We start from the raw sequence: 6,575 nt of genomic DNA, 5'->3' as shown, positions 1-6,575 counted from the left end.
TGTATGGCAGCAGCACTGGGGGTCATCAGCCATCAGACCATGTGCTGATATTCTCTTTCAGCTCAGTGCAGTGCATGGGATAAATTCTTGCCATTTGTTGCAAAAAATATCTCCTCTCTTTCTTTCTCTTTCCTCCTCCTTATGATTCTCCCTTTCCCCTTCCCCTCCCTTCATCCCTCCTTACTTCCTTCTTCACTGTTTTTTTCCTTTCTTTTTTCTTTTTTTTTTCAACAAATATTTATTGCTTTCTTATTTCTGTGTCATGAGCTATTTTTCTCCTGACAATTTTGACCCCAGCCCCAGTGGACTTTTGACAATGTCTGGAGACATTTTTCAGTTGTCACGACTTGGGGTGAGTGTATTATTGGGGTGCAGTAAGTGGAGGCCAGGGATACTGTTAAACATTCTGCAATATACAAGACTGTTCCCCATCATAAAAATTGATTTTATCCAAAATGCTAATAGTGCCAAGGTTGAGAAACCCTGTCCTAAAATGTTCTAGAGATTAAGGGAGCTACTCTTCTAGGCATAATTTTGATTAAAAAGGAAAAAAAAAAAAAAAAAAGGAAGTTAAGAAAGTCTGTAGAGAATGCAGTAATAAAGAATAACAGTAACAATGATGTCACAGCTAACACCTGTGTGTTTACTATTTTACATTGACTGTGATAAGCATTTTAAATATTTTAATCGCCTTAGTCTTTGGAGGCTATGAGACAGACATTGTTATTACCTTCATTTCATGGATGAGGACACTGAGATTCTTTCCCATTCACTGAAGGTAAGAAGTGGTGGTGTCATCATGCTAGAATAAATAGGAGAAAGGAACAACTGGCTTACTCAAGTATTTACCATAGACACTAGGGAGATGGCCTTCAAAAATGGAAGGAAACAGTGAGCTTCTATGACCTGAGGCTGTAACAGAGAGGATAGCTTCATGGGATTTGGAGTTTTTGAAAACATATTCTAACAATTGTATAGGGAATAATCTCATTATAGTAAAGAACGAATGTTTTCAAAAAAGCTGTATTCATCATCTTAGTGTGTTGTAGTGGATGCTGTCAGTATCCTGTTCATATCCACTGGACACACATGGTTCCTGGACTTGCAGACTTGACCCAAGAACTTCCTACTGTAAACAACTACAACTCTTTGAGGTTTTTCTTGGGAAGGTAGAGAGTTTTCAGCCGGCAAGGGGCAGCCCAAACATGTTTGAGAGTTAATTTCTTCGGGAGAAGACTTCCTCTAGTGGTTGACAGGAGTTTTTGCATAAAAAGCCAGCTTTACTGCTCCTGTAAGATGGGCCGTATGCAGTCTCCCGAGGCCCCTCATCGGAGTTCAGTCCCGTTGTCCACAGCGGCATCCTGATGTTTAACATGCCTTGCACTGGCTTCCTTCCTTTCCTTGTCTCGCTCACTCAGTTTTTTGTGGGCGCTTCTAGTTATAACCTTGTTCAAGGTCTTCTAGTGGAATCCAATCTAAGATGGGTGTTCTCAGATTGGGCCAGATTTCAGAAATACATTGCAAAATAAGAAAGGAGAGATGGCTTAAGGGTGAATATGAATAAATCAAAGAACTGTAAAATCTAGAAACAGCTTATGAAAATTGCTGGAAACAACTTAAATGGCTGTCTTAGGAACCAAAGTAAGAGTGGTAGGGATATGAGAACTAATGTTTTCAAACGATATGTTAACTAATGTCAAAAACAAACAAACAGAGAAACAAAAACACAACGGAACCAGTGTTGCTTCTTTCTTCTCTGTTAAGAACAATTATCTTTATCTTTAATGAAGAGAGTAGAATCAATACAAGTGAAGGGGAATTAAAACCCATGTTTCTTTAGGAGGTAGAGACTGTTCAGCCCACAAGGGGCAGGCCAGGTGTGTTTGAGAATTAATTTCTTTGGGAGAAGACTTCAACTAACCGTTGACAAGAGTTTGTGCATAATAACCCTGCTTCCTTGCCCCTGTGAAGTGAACCTTATGCTGTCTCTGAAGTCTGCAGCAACCTAAACTTTTTTTTTTTTCTTTTTAAGTATTTTGGTGCCTGGCTGGTTCCGGGACCTGAATGTTTAAATATCTTGATTCAGACAAATTATATTGCAGGAAACTTGAAGATGATATTACTGAACTTCTTTTAGAAATCTTAAGAGAATTATGAAAAATATGTAAGGACAGATATAATGTATGTTTTCAATTAGTATGAAAAATTTTAAAATCAGCTGTAGTTCCCTTAATGCATCTAGGCAGGATTCTAAAATGAATTGTAAAATAATAATTTATGAGCATTTGTTAAATAAAGTTGTAATCATCTGGGCTCTCAGACTGTTCCTGGTGTACCTGGACCTGTAAGGAGTAAAAAGACCAAGAACTCTCGCTAATGTCAGACAATTTGGTCCACTAATTATGACCTTGACTGTTATAGTTTCTAAATAAAGAGAAAATGAGATGTGAAACCACAAACCTGCTTTTTATCTCACAGCAAAATTGCAGCATAAGAAGTCTTAACTAGATGGACGTAGCTAACTACCTTTAAAAAAAAGCTTCAAAAGAATTAAAAAGAGTGCATTCTGAAACAGCTTTACTTCATTTTATTTCTTTTTATTTTACTTTTTCCCATTGATTTCTCGGAGCTTGTGGTAGCCTAAAAGACCAAATGAAATAAATTTAATAATAAGATTGTTATGTAAATTATAAAATAAACTTTTTGAAATTATTTTCATTGTATTAAATTATTAACATAAAGACACAATTATGAAACTTCGCAGCCCTGTAATTATAGGATGATGATTCATATTTTTCAGTATAACTTTAATGATTGCAATGTCTAGTGACAGAAATCATCAATAAAAGTATTTAATTCTATTGTTTCTTTTGTGCCCTGTTTTTTTTTTTTTTTTTTAATCTCATTTAATTTAGACCTCTTTGCATTTTGTTTGAACTGTGTGGAAGGAAATTTCTGTGTGCATATTTATGATTTAGTATGAGCCCTCTATAAATATTAAAATATTAATTTATTTGAAAAACAACACACTGTTCTCACATATTCTCAGATGTATTCCAAAACAGCAGATCCAATGAGTAGAAACAGCTATGATTCTCATGGATACCTTCTCTTTTTCCTACAGTTTGCTCATCTCTAAATGCCAGTTTTTTTTTTTTTTTTTGTATTTTATGGTGGTGGTGACAGGGGTGAATGAGAGCATGGGTCCTGCTTCATGTGAAAGTGGCTAGATCTATTAGTAAGATGTTGGTAATAAAAAAAATTAGGTAGAGTAAATTAACGATTTAAGTCATGAAGGGCTTAGATATCTGCTTCGCATCAGCACATAAGGAGTAGGGCTGCGGCCACATCAGTACTGTCCTTTCACATTAAGTCTCTAGAGGCTGAAATGAACATATATGAATACCTACTCATGGTTTGTAAAGCTCCATATTGCTCTTTAAGCTCCTCCAGAGACAGAGCATATATAGATATTAGAACCCAATTGTAAGCAATCCGACAATTTAACTCACTCAGTGTTTTGTAGCATCTTCTTCTGATGTAAAATTGTTGAGCTATCAGAAAGGTCTTACTTTGTCAACACATTTCAGCTAATTAAATGTTTATGTGCCCAGTAGACATATTAAATGCTATGTGGGTCAGTTGTTTTCTGTTTTACTTTCATAACTTTTGTCAAAGCTCATTCTCAAGTCAGCTTCTCACATACTCAGAGGACTGCTGGCTGCTCAGAAGTGTTAGAAATGGGTTGTTCTGATTACATGAGGAGTTTATCCAAATGAAATTAGCACAAATAACAATTTACAAGTAACACAAAATCATTGAATATAGCTTTCTTTTAAGTCAATGTTGTATTTTAAAAATTTTTACCAAAATTATAGATATGCCCAATTTAGAAATCAAATAATTTAAAAATTTTAAGAATAAAATAGTCAAATAAATTAAATAAATAATATTTGGTGTGAAAAAACAATAATCTTTCTCTCTCTTTTGTTCATTTTTCCCTCCCCAGGGAAGCCACTTTCAACTTTTAAAAAGATATCTCTGTGTCTATCTATCATCTATCTATCTATCTGAATGCATGTGTTTGCATGGTATTTATCTCATAACATACTTACATTTTTACTTTTTAATTTTTCAGTTTTAAGCATCATCTACTAACTTCCTGCTATAGAGAGTAAGGGTTTAGCTCTGTCTTTCCTAGCTCCCGTCACACACAGGTACCACACACCACAGCGTGCACACACAAACACACACACCCTCCTTCTACTTAGCTCCATCCTCTCAAGATAGCCATATTATAATTTTATCCAGAGCTGTTCTGCATAGTAAACTACGAGTTACTGGAGTGCTGCTGTTGAGAAATCCAAGGCTACTTTGATTCTTGTTTCTTTGTATATGAACTATCTTTTTTTCCTCTCTCTGGAAGCATTTAAGATCTTTCCTTTGTCCTTGATATTTGGTAATTTCTTGGTGATGTTCTATGGTATGGCTGTATTTTTATAATTTTGGCTGGCACTTGAAATTTTCCTTTATTATGTCTTGGATGATTTTTCCCTCAGTATTCTCTGTTCTTTTTCTTCTATCATTTGGAGACTGGATTATCTGGATTGATACTTTCATTTTCTTATCTTTTTTGCTGCTATTTCCCAGTCCTTTTTTTTTCTCTCTCTCTCATTTCTGGCAGATATACTCAGTGTTATCTATTGAGTTTTGCATACCTGCTATCCTAGTTTTTTTCACTACCAAGAGCTCTCCTTTTGCTTTAAAAATAATATTCTATTCTCGTTGCATAGTTGTAATACTTTAATACTTGCTTTTGTTTCTCTGAGAATTTTTTTTTTTTTTTTTTTTTTTTTTTTTTGCTGCGGGCCTATTAGGGGATCCAAGCCTTTGACCTTGTGTTATCAGCATCACACTCCAACGAACTGAACTAATGGGCCAGCCCTCCATGAGGATATCAATGGTAGTTTTTATAAGAGTTCTTTTTATCCTATAGTCCATTTGTCCTCCTATTTTTCTTCTTCTTTGATTATTTTGACCTCAATTTCTCATGTTAGATATTCTCCTCCAATATCTGGTACTATTCTGTTGTCTCATTTTCAAAAGTGGGGAAATAAAACTCTGACTGAAAGCACTGAGACCCTAGAGAAAGTTATTATCTATGAGCTTTGCTGTAGAATAATCTGGCTGGACTGCTTGATTGGTAAGACTTCCATATCTCCATCTTTAAGGCTTTTATCGTAGGCTTCAGAGAATGATGCTCCAGTCACTTACATGGAGATGAAGGATGGCTGCTAGAATTCTGGGATTAGGAGCTTTCTACTCCTAAACTGTTCAGAGATTATGAGATGTAAATGGAATTTGTTTTAGCTTTGCCTAGTTTCCATTTATGATTTGGGTATGTTCTACTGTTCCTTCTACTGTCCAACTTCCAAGCCTCATTGCTACTGTCTTTTTTCCTGTACTACTCATTATTGTGGGACAACACCCTCCAAAAGTCCACTTACGGGCCAGCTCGTGGCTCACTCAGGAGAGTGCGGTGCTGATAACACCAAGGCCACGGGTTGGGATCCCATATAGGGATGGCCGGTTAGCTCATTGGGAGAGCGTGGTGCTGACAACACCAAGTCAAGGGTGAAGATTCCCTTACTGGTCATCTTTTAAAACAAACAAACAAACAAAAAACCCTAAAAGTCCACTTACTATTGTTTTAGTGAGATGTTTGGAGAGAGAGAAAGAAAAAGACTACATGATATTTGATGTATTTATCTGAGATCTTAATATTTCTGAAGTTATTCTTTGGAGACTAAAGAGGGAAATCCTGCATTTATCTAGGTTATGTTCAGGCTTTCTGGGAAAGCTGCTCCTAAGTTCATCTAGTCAGATACGCACTTGCCAAAGTTAAAGCATATTCAAAGAACAACATTGGCTTGTGATAATGATAATGATTGAAATTGGGTAATGCACACATGTGAGTTCATCATACATACCCTCTACTATTACTATTGCACATATTTAAAATTTCTCATAATAAAAAGTTTTAAAAAGCCTTTATTCTGTAGTCCCCAGTAAAAGTGTTTTTCAATCTGAGAATCAAGTGGTTTTTCCTTAAACTTTATGTGACTATATGTAAACTATATGTGACGTTCTGTCACATATGTTATATATTTAAAGGCATTTAAATTATATGCCTCTAGGAAAGCTATGGACTTCAGTGAAAACATCACAAGGTCTTTTTGAATTAAAAACAAATTAACTTCCTAATAATCTAGTGTGCCACTGCTTTTGTCTTAGGTAGCCACTAAATTGCTCACAAGTCCACTTTTTAAGTTTCTTTTTTTCCTCATCTGCTTGTAACTCTGCCGTAAGATGGTATTCTCTTAATCACAGCTCAATACATCTAGTTCTTTGATTTAGGTGCTCAAATTTCCTTCGCCTTACACTGTTTCCTCTGCATGTCAGCTGGCATGAAAAAGGTGTGCTTGAAAAAGACTGTATTGCACCATAATAAAACAAATTCAAAGTCACTAAACATCTGTGAACAATACAATTTTTCTAAGAAAAGTATATCCTCC

The sequence above is a fragment of the Galeopterus variegatus genome, unplaced genomic scaffold, assembly GCF_000696425.1.
Source record: "Galeopterus variegatus unplaced genomic scaffold, G_variegatus-3.0.2 Scaffold7001, whole genome shotgun sequence".
NCBI lineage: Eukaryota > Metazoa > Chordata > Mammalia > Dermoptera > Cynocephalidae > Galeopterus > Galeopterus variegatus.
The sequence above is the reverse complement of the archived record's forward strand: the minus strand, read 5'-3'. Positions refer to the sequence as shown.